General features: G+C 36.3%; 1 protein-coding gene across 1 annotated transcript in view; it reads left to right on the top strand.

Moving 5' to 3' along the window:
- The window catches only part of LOC310899085 (uncharacterized protein), a 91,430-nt gene that overhangs the window by 62,439 nt on the left and 10,897 nt on the right, over nt 1-18,094 (top strand). Inside the window, exons 9-11 of the mRNA XM_083835066.1 lie at nt 360-6,304; nt 7,845-7,960; nt 8,921-8,995. The gene's annotated coding sequence lies outside the window, so the exon portion shown is untranslated. The remainder of the gene's footprint in view (nt 1-359; nt 6,305-7,844; nt 7,961-8,920; nt 8,996-18,094) is intronic.

The following is an 18,094-nucleotide window of genomic DNA, read 5'->3' as shown; positions in this document are numbered from 1 at the left end:
GTGTTTCCTTGCATGGTGGAACATCAAGAGAATGCCACTGGTGGAGGGTGGTCTAGTTAAAAAAATAAATAAATAAATGTGCAGACATTTCAGTAGTAAAGGGATCTAAGTCCTAGAAATACAACTTGAGCACAGGATATTTCTGCAACTTACCTCCAACCTTTGGAGTCTTTAGGTTTTGTGGGAACAAACAGACATCTGCTTGCAGGGTAGAGTATAAAAACTTCTAAAAACCTCAGACACTCAAAGGGAAAGTCCTATAGTGCTGCCACTTTGGAGAAGAAATAAATTTTGTCTAGATCAGTGAAATTTCTTAAAACATCTTTTAGTAATAGTTAAATTGTTAACTGTAATTTCAGAAAGGAGGAAAGGACCCATTACAGACATGAGGTAAGTCTTATCTAATCTCACACTGTTTTATTATTCCCTGTATCCAGATATATTGTGCTATACCTACATAAGGAAAAAACAAGAAATAGTAGTGTTGGATTTTCATATACAGGTGGTTCATCATTTCATATATACATATATATAAGTAAATATTATATATACTGTGTGTCGGATTGTTTTGCTGTGACATGGAAAATCTATTTTTCATAGCAGCATATGATGGCAGGAATTTTTCCCCCATATATGACATGGTACTGAAATATGAGTTGTATGATTTTGCAGGAGAATAACAGTTTTAACTATGTTACATGTTTAAAATCCCAACTGAACATAATATAACTTTACTAGCTCATTTCTCCTGAGGCATCAACACCATTTATCACTACTACTGCCATCTGGCATGTCTGAACTATCATGATCAGCGTTTTATGTGGAAATGAAAGCATTCAATATGGTCTCTCTTCTCTAATGCTCTGAGGTCAGATACAATACTGCTAGAGGCAGCGAAGATGCATTTTTATCACACACTTGAGAGACATCCATTTGACATATTTTATAGTTTTCTAGGTTAAGACCAGCCAAGCTTTTTCTTATTTGCACTGACCTGACATGGGGTCATTTGCTGCAATAAAAACCTAAGATTCATTCAGATAAGTTTTGCTATACTGCAGTGTTCAAAAGACCACATGCAGCCAAATATTTGAGTGCTGAAAACCAAATTTCTAGTACATATTTTTGCTGTGTAACACTAGAGATTAGAAAGACAATGGAATCCCTTGCCCAACTGGTTTCCACCCAGAGAACACCTGCATGTAGTTCACTTAGCTTAGGTTTTTGTGAAGAGGTATTAGTTGCTCTAGTTTTCTTGCAAAGGATTCATGGAATGTGGGCTGATGACTTAGTTAAGAATATCTTGTAGTTTAAGTTCAAAACTTCAATTCCAGTGTGTAAAAATATATGGCTGTTCCTTTTTACAACACAAATTCATGAGTCACTGTCAATTTCCAAGCCCCAGTAATCCATCTTGTGAGAAGCAGTGTTACCACAAATATCTTTTATCAGCAGCTCCTTCGTTGCCATTTGTGATCATTGTAAGATAGAGGGGGAATTCTGGAAAAAAACACTGAGTCTGTAACTCTCCATAGATCATACCGATCATACCATTATCTTTAATGTGTTTAGAGTTCATCCTAATACTATATATTTACTTAAATAATTTCAAACTCATTTTTTTCAGAGTGACATTAAAATAAATATATTGTTTTTATTGATATTATATGAGTATTGAAAAATACAGTTAAATTGAGCTTGACCAGGATGTGGTGGGTACATGGGAGGTCTCAGATATGTCTGAAAATTTACTCTGTGCATTGCCTTTTCTTGGCCAGTAATGACAGAATGGCCTCGTGCTTTTTGTGTGACTGTGTAGTGTTACATTAGGGCAAAGAATCTTCCAGTCTCAAAGAGTCATAGGGAATAGAGTTTGATCCAGTTGGTGGCCAGTCACCAGTGGTGTTCCCCAGGGCTCAGTACTGGGGTCAGTTTTGTTTGATATTGTTATCAGTGATCTGGATGAGGGGATCACATGCACCCTCAGGACATTTGCTGACGATACCAAGTTAGGTGGGACTGTTGATCTGCTTGAGGGTAGAAAGGCTTTGCAGGGGGATCTGGATAGGCTGGATTGATGAACTGGGTCATTCAACAAGGGTAAGTGCCAGGTCCTACACTTGGGTCATAACAACCCCATGCAGAGGTATAGGCTTGGGGAAGAGTGGCTGTAAAGTTGCCCAGCAGAAAAGGACTCGGCAGTTACGGTCAACAGCTGGATGAATGTGAGCTGGCAGTATGCCCAAGTGGCCAAGAAGGCCAATGGCATCCTGGCCTGCATCAGAAATAGTGTGGCCAGCAGAATTAGGGAAGTGATTGTCCCCTTGTATGTGGCACTGGTGAGACCACACCTCGAATATTGTATTTAGTTTGGGGCCCCTCACTACAAGAAGGATGTTGAGCTGCTCAAGCATGTGCAGAACACAGCAAAGCTGGTGAACGCACAAGAAAACAAGATGTGAGGAATGGGGATTGTTTAGTGTGAAGAAAAGGAAGCTGAGGGGAGGCCACATCACTATCTACAGCTTCCTGAAAGAAGGTTGCAGTGAGGTGGGTGTTAATATCTTTTCTCAGGTGACAAGTGATAGGATTTGAGGAAATGATCTCAGCTTGCACCAGGGAAGATTTAGATTGGATATCAAGAAGAACTTCTTCACAGAGAAGGTGGTCAAGCATTGGAATGGGCTGCCCAGGGAAGTCCCCATCCCTGGGGTTATTAAAGAGATTTGTGGACATGGCACTAAGGGACATGATTTACTGATGGGATTCAGTAAGTCAGCTTGATTGTTGGACTGGATGGTCTTGAAGGTTTTTTCCAAACTAAATGATTCTATGCTTATATGATTAGCAAACTTACATCTGAAGGCAAGCACTGTGAGTTAGGAGAGAATACATTCTCCCTGTAGACTGCTGCTTTTCATCATGAAACACTGCTCATTGTCACTTATTACAAATAATAAAAACATGGACGTGGTTCTCCATGCTCATTTATCGTCAGTAATTCAACATTAAATCTACTGAGCTGCAGATAAAGGGTCAAATTCTAACAGAATAGCTAGCAGTTTGGTCTGCTATTGATCCCATCATACTGCAAAAAAATCCTGTGGCGTATGATAATACACTACATGAATAAGACTAGAATCTTCCTCCACATGATCTGTTGTAAAACTGTAATCTCATAGATACATTCAGAAGGCTAAAAATTACGTGATGGACAATGTAACTTAAAAACCACACACATCAGTGAAATTTGTTCGTTTCTTATTACCATGGCAAATTCAATGTTTTTGATAAATGCTGTCCTTTTGAAAAACAAACAGATAACTTAATCTCTGTGGCAAGATGCTTTCAGATGTTTCTTAAATGAAAACCACCAGCAGTTATCTGGAACTTACAGCATACTTATAGTGTCTAACATGTTTAGAATACAATTGGAATTAATACTGGTTCTTTCTTATAATGCAGTGATGTGACACTGTCCAGATGTTTTTATGGTGCAGGTGCTTTTCTACAGTCATATTTCAGGATGGACCTTCATTTTGGGAACCTGTAAGCATTCTAGCAGATATTTCCATTATTGCGATGGCTCACATATAACCAAAATTAGGAAGATTTCCTCAGTAACTTCCCTAAATTCAAAATCCTGAAATTCTTATTCTGAAATATGTTGAAAGTCTTAAGGGAAGGCTGCATGGAAAACTATCATTTTGCCTTGGTGTCAGATACTGCTAAGAGAAAAGCTCAAAATGTAAAGAAATCCAATGTAAATAACACAGTGCAATTAACAAAAAATATCTCAGGATTAAAATGTTTGGGCTTGATACTTTTCTGATGGTGTCTGGATAAGGTGAATGTTGTTTCTAACATGCAGAAGATAGCTCAGCACAACGGTGACAATATATTTTTTTTCCCTTTCCCTTTCCCTTTTTCTTATTTTTACTTTATTTCCAACCTTCTTTTCTCCCCCTCTTCCCTTTGGGAAGGGGAGACAGTGAGCAGCTGTGGTGGAGTTCAGCTGCCCAGCAGGGTGAAACGACCTCATACTAAAAAGCTGATTTTTTAATGATCTTTTTCTTAACTCACTACCTAAGCACTAATAGTTCCAAATAACTTTTCCCACTCTCTGAAAATATACATTTCAGTATTCATTGAATGACTTAAAATTACCACAAATTTCAAGAATTAAATGACTGACTGCTAAGAGTCCTGGGAAAATGGTTCTTCCCAGTTTTCCAAAAAATTATTGGAAGCCTGTGGAAAAATAAGTAATCACCCATTTTTTTTCTGGCTTCATGTATGCTTTCATACTCTTCCCAAGAGATAAATATGTTTTATACACTCTTTAGAGAGAAAAAGAAACAGTTTGATTTATTTGTATTGTGGGGTGTTTTGGTTTGTTTAAAAGTGTTTTTTGTTTGTTTGCTTGCTTTTTTTTAATCTTGGACTTGGAGTCCTTTGAGCAGTCAAAACAAAAATGGAAATTCAGAGTTCCTAAATTACTACCATCCCAAAACTAAATTAGCCAGTGACTGCACTGACAGAGGTTCAGAATAGCTCCAGATCAAATGCAGCCAATTATTATACCGAAAAATATGAACATAGTTCATCACAAAGACTTGCTTTTGCATTAGATATGACTAGATTAGTGCAATAATATATACCAAATTCTATCTCATCAAGAGAATAATTATTATTTATACATCAATTTGTATTTTTTTCAGATAATTTTAAGTGATTTAGATGCAGAATTCGTGTTGCTGTGAATGACAGTTTGGAGCTATCATTTCCCTCATGGCTTTGGAAGTTTTACGCGATCTGTCTTTATCAGTCTTCAAACATACTTATAAAATATATTTTTTTCTTTTTTAGTTTGTAATAAGGAATACAAAATACAATGGGGAAAACTGTGAAAACTACCTTTTGAAGAACATACATATTTGAGTGAAACTAAGTGCCTGTGTTAGAATAGTTGTGTTTAATCTGAGTTTATGTTCCACTTTGCTAACACACAGGATACTAGACTGTCTGATTTATGACCATTTCTGTAATTCCCCTTCAGTTTTATCATGACAAAAATTATATCCTTAGGTAGAACAGGAATGTCAGTTGATGACTAGTGTATTATTATGCCTTTTCACTGGATGATAATGGGAAGTATCTATAAAATCTACCAGTTAAGAAGTCAATACAAATTACACCAGAAGTTAACTTGGGTTCTTGCTAATCTCAGGTTGGTGATTACATGTCACATTAAAGGTTTTTTTTGTTGTTGTTGTTTGTTTGTTTGTTTTTGTTTGTTTTTGTTTATTATTAAGACAAATTTCAAATACCTATCAAACAGTATGCTTTTCCACAGAAGCATCCATGAGTTTATTTTTCACTGTATTCTGGTGGTCCAACTGATGCCAGTTTATTGCAGAAAATGTGCATCACAAATGAGCTGAGACAAGCTAAACAAACCTCTCAAAATCTAGGATGTGGCATTCACTTTCAGCATGTGCATGATCATTTGTAAAAGCCTGAATGAAATCCATTATGTCATCTATGTGCAATGAGGCTAGAGAAAATAGAAACTTTAACATCACTGAAGTGTCAAAAAGCAGACCTATTTGCAAGTGTTGAGTTTGAAGCACAGAAGGGAATGTTCTGCACGGAATCACCAGCTTTGCCTAACTGAGCCATGCTTGAGATGTGGGCCAAACAAGTTTCAAGCATCACAGTTTAAAGGGCATATTTTACAGCATGTCAATGGCTTGGCTTTTTCTGGGTTTTATCATGTTTCAGAGCACTGTATGGCAGAGAGATGGTATAGGGGAAGAACCATCTCTGAATTTAGAGAAGGCAGGACTGTTCCCATTGTATCACTTCAAAAAGTGTTTCTTTTACTGACAGCACCAGTTAACAGAAACTACAATTTATAATAATTAAAAAAAAAAAACAATCTGCAGAACTGATACACAGTGCAATGAAAGTTTCAAGAACCAGTCATTATTGCACAGCTGAAGATCTTTTCCTTGGACTTCTGATTGCTGCCTGTGAAGCTAATAGTATATGAAAAGAGTGGGGCAGCCAATTCACTTTTAGAATAAGTTTTGAAATGGCTGTGTGGCTGAAATATGACATGCTTTGAACAATTTCCTTTGTTAAAGTCCGTTTGTTGTTTTTTGTTTTGTCAGTCAATGCTTTATCTAATTCATAGTGCCATGTCTCTCCATACTTAGAAAGACAAATCGTAACACAAAAATGACACATGGAGAAGAAAGGTTCTTTTTGATTTATGCACTGGAACTGTTCCCATAGCAAGGTACCAAAACACTCTCCTTACCATTAACATACTTTGGTGTTAGTTTATTGGGAAACCCTTTGTCTACTAAAGGATAAATATTAGAGAGCTTGAACCTAGATAGTGCTTCAGTGGTTTTCACTGCAAAATGAGGGAATTGACTTGAAAGCCAATTCTAAAATGCGCTGAAAAAAAAAAAAAAAAGATTTTCAGCCTATTTTTTCCCCTCAACTGAACAGCACTGAGTTTTCCCTAGTTTCTTTCACTTGCTTTCTGTTCTTACAAGCTGTTCTCCACTTCCTTTATTATTTTTCATATTTTCTTTAGTTAATATGTGTCTCCTGAGGTTGGATGTGGATTCAACTATTCCCATCTACTTCATAAAACCTACAATTAAGGCTGCATCTCATTTCAACAGCTCATCTGTTTGGAGGAATATTGAGCCTCTACTAATCTGTAAATGTAGCAAAAAAAAAAAAAAGTACAGTACTTATTACAGAGAAAAAAATGTCAGCTAGATATGGCAACTTGGACCAATTTTGTTTCACTTGGGATCTTTTACAAAATGCCATTCCTTGATTGTTTCCACTTAACATCTGCTCTTGTTGGCCTCTTTTCTGTCCTCCTTAGTCTTCCCTTTCTGCTGCTGCTTCTTACCTCGTTTCAGCTTTCTTCTCTTGCTTTTTTTTCTGCTTTTCTATTGAAAAATTTTGTGTTTGTAATCATTTGGATTGACAAATGATACCCTGTATTTTACTGTATGATTACTTACCACGCATGTAGCGAAATTAGTATTTGTCAGTGTTAATAAATCATGATACAGTCACAATGTTCTTTTTTTTTTTTTTTTTTTCCTGGGTGGTGAATAATTTGCATAAAAAAATTGTTCTTTATTTACTGTAATTAACTGAGTGTTACTCAGCTGATGGAGCTTGGAGGTTTTACTTCCAAATCCATATGTTGTCTCTGTCATCTATAATGAAGACATTGAAAACTTAAAATCAAGCTAGCAAACAATATTGTGTAGGTAGGTAAATCTAAAAACTGTAAAGCAAAGTAGTAAGTGGTAGCTTGCTGTTTCTTTGCACTAAGTAGGCACTCAGACAATGATGGATCTATGAATAATCGATGGATTTAACTTTTACTGAAGCAGCTAAACAGTCTCAAGGATGAGCCATAGTTTTTATCCTGGAAAAAGTATGATCAGGAAAACTATAAATAAACCAGACATAAAACTACATATATTTTTTCAACATTTTAAAAATTATGATAATACTCATCAAGTTCAAAGGAAAGATAATTCAATCCTTAATTTTGTTCTTCAGTTTATAATTTGATATGTCTGTGTAGGGAAGTTATGGTTCAAACATATATTTTTTAAATCATGACCACAAATATACACCCCATCAATCTGGTAACAAAAATAACTTTATTTTAGTTGTCTATAGGTCTAGCACAATGACCTTGCTTTAGGGCTGTGAAGTAGAAAACTGAATTTGTGATAGGTTTAGCTTCAAAGGTACACTGTCTGAAAAGGAGCTCTGTATAAATCCATGTTAAGTTTTACAGAGGCATCGGAACTACTTTGCTGAAATAAAGAAGATAAACGGTGATTCCTGAGTATGACATATAAATAGAAGTATGAAGACACTAAAGAAAAATGAAAGAAGAGAACAGGTAAAAAAATAAATCCACTGGAGCTAAAATTTGGGAAATACAGAAGAAAACACATAAGCTACTGCATGTCTTCAAAAAGGTGCACAGGTGAAGAGTATCCTACTTTTTAAATAAATGTTTTTTGGATACACTAGATGTACTTAAAAAAAAATCTTTAAGTGAAACAGAAGAGACAAACTATAAAAATATGCTACAGAAGCTTGAGAAGTATGGTACTGCATGTAGAAATGAAATATTTCATAGATTTTAGGTATTTACTTTACAGGCAAGACATCATTCTAAAAAGGCAAGGCTTGTGCTGAGACCTCCCAAATTCTGCCCTAGTACTGGTTTCATAAGTAAAGTTCCAAAAGGAACAATAAACTGAGAAGGTAGTTTGGTGGGCATGAAATAAAGTGGCTTGCAGATATTGCATGATATTCATTTTGTTCCATCATCACAATCTAACAGAGGAAAAGGATTATAGGTAACAAAGCAAAGATTAGACAAAGTTGTAGAATTATACTGAATAAAATTTGATGTTCCTAATGTATAGAGTAACAGCAGGGAAACATGTTTAAATGATTACAGAAATTTTTATGGGAAACTGGGAATTTCAATGCCTATAATACGTGCTGATGTTAGAGGAACTGAAAAATTGCAGACATAGAAAGCCTCGAAGAAAGACTGGAGAAGAAGAAAATTCCTGAAACTGCTACTACTTTATCAAAATGATGCAATGCCCATCTATGATGCAATAACTTAGGCAACATTTTCTGTAGGGGTGTAACACAAAGTTGTCACTTTGAAGCTGAAAATCCCAGTCATTCCTACAATAGGGAAAAACAGTGTGATAAATCTCAAGTCACATACAGGGAAGACTGGCAAGAAAAGGTGGATGAATTACCAAAAAGGAAAACCATACACAATATGATGCTAGGGAGGGCAATCTGCAACTTCTGTTTCCCCTCTCTATTTCAGAAAAGGCTGGTGATTCTGCACAGAAGTATAATATGCTTTGTAAGACCACTGAGACCTTCATAATACTGCTTGAAGGTGAGTGTGCATCTCTTGGTAACAGTCAGTATGAGTGACAGAAAACACAATGCATTTCAGAGGGTAAGTGGCATTAATAAATTCAGTCATTGGACAGATTGCAGATATGTGGAATTTTGTTTTATACAACAGGGTTCTGCAAATTGTTGTCTACTTCATCTGGAAAAGAAAGACACAAAATAAAACCTTAAGAGCCAGTTCCAACAAGAGCCCTAAAAGCCTTAATTCCACGTCAATCTCATTTTTGGCTCTGGGTACATCTATCCTGGTGTCTTGGCTGGTTTGCTAAGTGTGAGTTGGAAACTGCAGAAATTCATGGATTGCTTAGCAGGGATGGGTCCAACTGAAAATTCGGTACAATGGACACTTACAAGTACCTCGTGCCCAAAGTGCCTTTGTACTCAGAGAAAAACCTCATAATATTTAAGATACATGCCATTACTGAAACATAATCAAAGTCAAAATAGCATAAGCTGGAGCCGTGTGATACCAGCAGTGGCATCCATCTCTCTGGGTGTGATTAATTTAACTTCTTTAAGAATAATACCTTTCCCACATTTCTGTCCACTCTAACAGGTAGACAGTGAGAATTTCAGGAAGTCCTTTGATCTGTGCAGGTCTTCTGCTGTACAGTTCAGGAAAGGACCAGACTCATTCATGTTCCCATAAATTTAGTCAAACTCCTGACCAATTTAGCATGGCTTGTACTCCTTGCATTTGCAAGAAGGAGATGAATGTCTGAACCAATTTCACGCAGTTTACTAGAGATTTAGGTTTTGACAGTGTGCATTACACACAGCTGTGGTGTCTCATCAAAGCTAGTCTCTTCTCTCTGTGCTGCATAAACCAGTCTCTACTATTCTTCACTCAGTTCCCCCAGTTGTCTTTCTCCTCCTTTCTGCCTGCTACAGAGAAGCGTGATGTGTTAATTAACTAATTAACACATCATCTTTGTAATTAACCTGGCCTTCTTTTTATGCTGACTATCCACACCAGGAAGAAGGATGTTAGGTGTATCAATTTACAGTAGTCTGAAGCTGTTTACAAGCATATAGGCAGTTTAAAACAAATAGTATGTTAAGAAGGTCTCAAGACAGAAACAAGTTTTATTACCAGCTACTGAGGTAGTAAAAAATGACATTTTCATTAGAATATTATCTGTGCTGTACTTTCTAATACCCAGCTTGGGAAAAGATGCAGAGATTTTGAGGGAAAAAAAATAAGGAAAACATGCCCCACTGGGATGAAAAGGGAGGAGGGAAAGATTTGTCTGAAACAGTCACCTGCTGGAAGGGTACAGTATCAGAGGGAATGTTTTCTGACAGCAAACTTTGGATGGGGAATTAGTTGTACTCTCTTGCTTGGAGCATGCTGCTTTGCATAGGTGGGTCTCCTAGGGAAAATTCTGCTACTGGGTGATTAGCAGCAAGGGTATTTCAGGGATAGACTCGTGCTTTGTTTTATTTGATTTAGGTGGGCATTGCTACAGAGAGATTTGATTTTTGATTTGTATGGCTGTGGGTGTCACAAAACATTTTTAAATGTCTAAGGCTAATTGAGAAAAGAGACTTATGTGCCACTGTGCAAAATACTGGAGGTGCCTTGCTTCTAAGTGATTGATCTCCTGAGTGGAATCCAAAACCTGACAGGAACAGGATCAGTGTAGAGATATATTTAAAATCTATTCACTCTCCAGAGCATAGATGACCTACCAGAAGCAAATAAATTTTAATTTTATCTGCTTCAGAATACTCGTGTGAAGACAGATGTTGACAGTTGTTCTTTAAAAAGAAAAGAAAGCAGGGGAGAACTGGACCCCATTAGTTGTATTTCTGTAGTGGTAATGGGAGCTGACTGCTTATGTACAGATTAAGTCGTGAAAGTCCACAGTATTTTATATATTTTACCCTGTTAATATTTCATGAAAATACATAAATAGCATTTGAAATGCATGCTTCACTCAGTAGGTAAGTTGTTTTTCTTTCATAATTGTACGTTTTTATTTTTGTTCTCTTCTTTCACGATTCTTGGTGAGGCACAGGAACAGGTCGCCCAGAGAAGCTGTGGATGTCCCATCCCTGGAAGTGTTCGAGGCCAGGCTGGATGGGGCTTTGGGAAACCTGGTCTGGTGGGTGGCATTCCTGTCCATGGCAAGGGGGTTGGAACTGGATGGTCTTTAAGGTCCCTTCCAACCCAACCCATTCTATGATTCTGTGACCTTTCTAACAATCGAGTAACTAAAGAAAGTTGATAACATTCTTCCCTTGAAATGTGTAGAAGAATTAAGAGCCTGCTAGTGTGATCTTGTGAATAGCTTGTCTCTGATGTCATGCTATGAATACTTCTAAGCAATAAGAACTGTGGAAAAAAAAATGGCAGTTTCTTCTATGATATTATGTTTGAGATTGTGTGGCCTGTCTAGTCAACTCTGACAGTGCTAAGGTGTTTGTGGAAATACACTGAAGCAAAACTTTCAGCACCAGAGAAACTTAAGATAAAGACACAGGCGCCAATGACAATTTGAAGTGTTTTAAAATATTCTGAGATAGCTGAGCAGGGATTTGCAGAACTATAAATTCTGACTTAAGTGGCTATCTTCTGTCTAAGTCATGTTCCAGATGCTGAAATTGTATTTTAAATCAAGCTGCTAAAGCTTAGGTAGGAGTGACATAAACCCATAAGAATAATAGGTTTTTCATTCCTCAGGTGTGGTGAAGAAAAGCAGAAGCAGATGCTTTTTTTCCCTCACCTTTCTTACAGTCTCACAGCTTTTTTAAAGAAAAGTAAGAGTTAGCTTTAAGAAGCTTCCAGAAAGCCTGAAAGTTTATTTCTAGAATTGTGCCAGTGTCCAAATTTAGTGCAGTAATTAACTCATCCTCAAATAAGGTGATTTTTCAAATCTTTTCTAAAGAGAGAATCCTTTTTTTTATTGCAAATGAAAATTCAGGAGCACCCTCTTGAATGTGGTGCACCTGTTTGATGAAGCATGTCATGAAGGATGCAGTCCATATGCTGCTGTGTGACTCACGGGGGAGAACGTCCTCAGTGCAAGGGAATGCTGTCAGCTTATACAGATTTTTAGTTTGAGTTCATTTGCTGTAGTTGTTCTGCTGGAAACTCAAAGGAAAAAGAAATAGTGCCCAAGACACCTGTAATAGATTTGGATCCTTAGCTGAAAGAAAGCAAAACCCCATGACATTTTTTTTCTTTGCTTTGTTGCAATCATCTTCCTTGGAAAGTTTAACACTGGTCCTGCAGATGTAAAGCATTGCCTTATTCCTATGTCTGTATAGTTGGTTAGAATGGGAACACAATCTGTCAGAATTTAGTTCACATTATTGAAAACGTTTACTAGTTTAATTCCAGAAAAAGTGCCTTTTTGAGACATGTCATCAGGAACTGATACCAATGGGCCTGAGTGCTCGAAAGTTTTGCTTCAGGACCTGCCCACTATTTCTTGTAACTGCAGGGAAGGGGATGGTTGGAGCAAGCAGATACTGCTCTGTGTGGCCTCTGAAAAAGCATCTGTATTATTCTGAATGTCCTCACTAGCTGTGGGCACCGTGACGGTGTCTTTGGAGATGCTGGGGGCATTCAGTAGCTTTTGATACCGACTCCTCTGTTTGTTAGGAGGGATCTGTACCTTTGGATTCTAGCTAGGAGCAGGCTGCCTCCAGACAGGAAGAGATTGGCTTCCCGGTGTTACTCCAGGGATGCTACCTGCCTTACAGCTCTTCTTGTGTGTTCTCCCATCCACTTAAAAGCAGTACTAAGAATTTTCATTCATACCAGCACAAACGTGTTCACTGAAGCCAGCGGGGGCTCTGCACCTGTGCTGTGTCCTGCTGCTTTTCAAGTCAGCATTGCAAAGTAACAACACAGCACTCAAAAGTCAGGTTCTGAGCAAGGAGTAACTTACTCTTTCTCTAGTTTTCTACTGCTGGTTCAAGACAACAAGGAGAGATGACATGGATGGACAGTTGTATATTTTTTGAAATTTAAAATAAAAAATCTGAGCAATAAAGAGCAAAATAAACTACATGTTATATCCTGAGCAGCAGCCAACTAAATCGCCCCTGATTACTCCTGACATCAGCCTCTGGGATTCCCTCTTTCTTTCTGAACTGCATGTTGCAAGAATTTACAAAATAAAAAAAAATTTCCAACTGCAATTCAAATGATAAGTGGTGCATGCTAATTACATTTTATATGGTGATTAATTAAAAATAACCATGCAAATGTCTAATGTAGGAGTCACTCGATTCACTAAGTCTTCAGACACTGCCTAGCTGCCCTAGGCATTTGGTGGTTAGGCAATTTATTCAAGCTTTCAAAATATTCTCAAAATGTCTAAGATAATGAAGGTTCTTGAAAAAGTTCCAGCTAGCTTAGAATGTATAAACAGAGGTTTCAGAACAGTAAAATAGCACTGCATATATTTGCATTTTTGAGCTGAAGTGCTCTGTGTATACATAAAAATAGAACAGGAAGTGAATAATAGAGATTCTAAATAATCTGAATATTTAGCTGTTTTGCAGGCTGCAGCACACAGCAGACCAGTTCATAAATAATTTCATTGGCTCAAGAAAATTAAACAGTCTTACTTAGGTCTAACATTTTCTTTAAGTAAGAAGCTTTTAATATACACTGGACTTGCCTTATTCACAAATAAATATAATTGAATCAGTAGAACAATGTCATAACGGTGACAATTCAAATACAGTGAATTTTAATTAGTGGAATATGCGCTTTATGGAAGACGTTGCAATGGTCTAGAGAATGGGAGGTTAAAATATACCATGTGAAGAACATCTTCAGAAACTAATAAAGCTTACAGAATCCTAATTTTCCATTTTTGCTAATAGCAAAATAATATAAATACTTTCCAGTTTTAGGATCTTGCTCCATGTGATTTTTATTTTTATTTTTAAATAGAATTGAATTTGGTGAATAGATGATTGAAAAGAGAATGAATGTGTCCAAGAAACCCCCTGCATTTGATTTATTGTTTCTTCTTACATAGGAAACAGCACTCTAATGACTATTGCCATGATTCTTCTTAGAAGAAATACGTGCATTTTTCCCTGTATAATACAAGAAAATATATGCTGTTCCTTAACATCTTACTTTCACAACTTACTATTTTTTAAGCCTCTTTATGAAATACCCAGCTTTTTTTCAGCAGAGGTGAATGAGTCTTGGATTATGACAAATGGTCACTCCAGTAAAGGAATAATCAATAGAGCCATCTTGGAAAATAGAATGATGTTGTAAGGGTATTATCCATGTTGTTCTGGGCCACTTGAGAATTGTTTCATCTCTGAAATTGTTCCAGTGTATCCTACAAATACAACAAATTTATCTGCAGGAATGTTCTAATATCAAAATACAGAAAAATTAGATCAACAGATGCAGAATGCATGTACTTTTTCCATGCATTAACGATGTTCCTGCTGCTCTACCCATTTCTTTTGCAAGAACAAATTCAGTAATAATGGGTACTTGTTTTCTGGGACTATTTTAGTTTACACAAGGCTATAAATAGAGTGAAAAGCTTGTGTCAGCAGGCATCCTACCTGCAAACACTTCACAAGCATAAGTGAAATTAATTGAAATGTTAATTATGAAATATTTGTCCTGCTTTTATAAATAGCAATATTTCTTGCCATGTACAGTGAAGCCCACAGTAGCTGAGATTATATGACACTTCCAATTATTCTCTAAAATACATTTAACACACAGAATAATTATTTTACTTTTAAAATTTGTTTACTATTCAAACATTTAAAATAGAAGCTGCATAGAATAAGACAGAGATATAAAAAGACATACAGTGGTAGATCTTTTTAGTCAACCTTTGTTCATACAAGACTTGTAACTTGTTTTGTAAAAAAAAATTATTACTGTATGATATTATTTTTCTCAGTTCTAAACGACTCATTGGATTTCAAGCTATGGGATTCAGATTACTTCCCATTGGTAGTGGTGGCTGTAGATACATCAACACTGGAAAGTCCTGCCTACTAAAGAACCTTCTTTGTGTGTCCAGAAATGATATGTCTTGTGTCTGTTATTCTGGTAGTTTCTGCAAATTATAAGAGCTTTATCTGTTTACTGATGACCTACCAGTGAGGGTGTCCAGTGTATTTTGAGGAACATTTCATAGCATTTACAAGGTGATGCTTTGGGAATTGTGCAATTTACAGGGGAATATCTAATAAGCTCTGTCATTTCACCCAGAAAGCCGTGTGGGTAGACAGTTTCTCCATTTTCTACATTATTGAGGGCTTGCTTTTGTACCCCCAGGGTTTCCTGCAGGGTTTTAATAGCTTTCCACATTGAATGCTGGGTTTGGAGGCTGACAGATGATTGTACAATCTCTGAGAAAGTTTGCATTGTTTTTGCTGATTTTTTTTTCTTTGTTTTGTTTTTCCATCTAATGAACCTGTTGACTAGCTCTTGCTTAGTGTGGAGGTTTAGCTGGAGACTATCCATCTAATGGAGATACTTCCTTATTGAACTAAGTCCTGAGTTTTCATAAGGAGTGCATTTGATCCATAAAATCTCTCTCTCTCTCTCTCAGCAGTAATAAGACCTTTTTCACATTGGTCAGCAGCACAAGAAATCTCACTAGGACAAGTAAGCAGTTACTCAAAACATCAGTGTTGTGTCTTCCAACCATGCGGCCTTTGTTAGGTGAATGACAAAGGACACAGCTACTTCGGAAGACCTGTTACTACTCTCTGCTTCCTACCCACACAGTCAAGAAGTACGTGGCTTCCCTCTCCCATCCCACTAGGGCCTGATGACACTCGCTTCCAGTCTTTGTTGTAGCCTACTACAAGTACAGGTCCACCTGTGGGGGCAAACATAGTTGGCACCTCTGTGACAGTTGTTGCATTGAGCAGGCATTGGCTCCCTTTGTCCCAAGTATCTTTGTCTCCTATGTACATGCAACAGCTACATTTAGTCTGTGGTGCAATATAATGCAACCAAGTTGCTAATTCTGATGAACCTAAATAAGATTGCTAATCAAAACCCTATTCATTTTGCCTGAATGTGGCTTTTTTTTTTTTTTTGGCAACTATTAAAACTTGAATGAAATGAAAAATTCTCTAATATAATGTCTCACTGAAGAAAAGGGAGAACAAGGTCAGAGCATACAAATGTTATATATCTGTTAACATACAAAACAAAAGCATCATAGGTGTTTATATTTCACAGCAACAATAATGACCATCTAAATCTTAGTTGTTCTTTTGTTTTGTAGTTTATCTTCTGAATTATTTCTAAGGGATTTTAATACGAAAACTTAATATAAATATTCTGCTGGTAAAAATACCTAAATGTTTTCTAAGCTCACTTACACTTTTTACAGACCCAGTTGCCATAACAACTTGAATTGTCACTACAGTAATAATCTTTTATTATGAAACAGTATTTTTCACACAGATGCTGTTTTCATAAGCATCTTGACCTTCATAAGTGAAGTTATTTAAAAATATTTTCTGGAAAATATTCATAGTTTTATAGGAAAACGTATGCAAGGGATAATTTCCTTGTTGTTTTCTTTTAGTATAAAAAAATTAAGTCTCACCTCAAATCTTACATACATACATTAAGAGGCTCTTTACTATTTCCTTACACATTCTTTTTTTTTTTTTTTTGTCCACTTAATTTTTTGGCTTATGAAAAGTAGAAGATGTAAAGATTTTTTACTTATTTATTTAAGTTGCTTCTCACATGTTTCCCTTCTCACATTTACAAGGGTGTTAGTTACTTGAAAGCTGATTATTTCTATTTATATATGTAAGAACCTGACACTCCAATGTAGGATCTTAGGAAACACCTTCAGCTTCAAACAAATATAATAAAATACAACATATACATAAGTATAATCAATAATATGTAGATATAATGATTTAATATATTATTTATATATGTAGTTTAATTTATGAAATAATAACAGCTTACCCTTTCTTATGCAGCTTGGTATAAGTTATGAGAGAAATGCCTCCATTTTTTCTGGGAAAAATATTCTTTTCTTTTTCTCCCATGCAACTTTTGTTAAGGATATTATTTTTTTTTCAACAAACTTCCATTTATTTCTGCTTTTGCAATTTCTTATTTTTTTCCTTTTGTGATTTTTCTTTTCAGTCTTATTTTTGCTGTATGAGAAGCTGGTTTCCAGCTCTTATTCTGGGTCTCTGAGGATAGAAGAGAGTCAACCCCTAGTAATGTATTCTACAGAGAGACTTAGCAAAGGAATCAAAGCAGTTAAAAGTTTGGTCTTCTAGAGAAAATTTTTTCCTTTATATATATATAAACAAAAGACCTGAAACACCCGTAGTTTTCAAAGAGATGCTATTCCAAAACAAGGTATTTAAAAAATAAACAAACGACAACAACAACAAAAAACTGTACATGTAAACATGTGTCTCTGTCAGCATGCTAATATTTGTTAAAAGAAAAATTGGATTAGGCACTTAATAATACAGGTTAAGTATTTTAGTTGCTTCAGGTCTGAGTGTATTTCTGATGCCTATTGTTAGAATCATCTTTCCCCTACCAGTGTGTCTTGCCCGAGGGCCACATGTTTTTGAGGTTCTGTCCTGGGAGATGAGAGATGTGGAGATCTGAATCCTTTCCCACATTTTTGAGTATGCTTAGCACATAGATTCTGTGGAAGAGGGTTTAGCAACGGTATCATGACTGTTCTGACAACAAGGGATCATTACTGATACTTTTTGCTGTGAGTCCCATCCTATAGAATGTACAAGGCAAACTTTGAGAACATCATGTAGTATTCTCTGGGGGATTTTCTGGAAGAATGTGAGCTTTGTGACTCTTATCATAAGTGCTGAGCAGTAGATCAATTTTTTCACAGCCAGGAGGTATGTAAGAAACTTTAAGATGGAAAACTTCTGTAGAAGATAGTTGAAATAAACCACTATGAGATGAACTTTGAGTCGATTTTAATGCTTGTGATTTTGCACTTGGACTCTTGGAAAACTTCAGCCAGGTCCTGATACGGATGTTTTCCTTTCTGTTGACTCTAGCCTTGAATTCCAAGTACCAGTTGTGGATTTTTCAGGTATT

Source organism: Anser anser (assembly GCF_964211835.1).
Source record: "Anser anser genome assembly, chromosome: 4".
NCBI lineage: Eukaryota > Metazoa > Chordata > Aves > Anseriformes > Anatidae > Anser > Anser anser.
The sequence above is the reverse complement of the archived record's forward strand: the minus strand, read 5'-3'. Positions and strand labels throughout refer to the sequence as shown.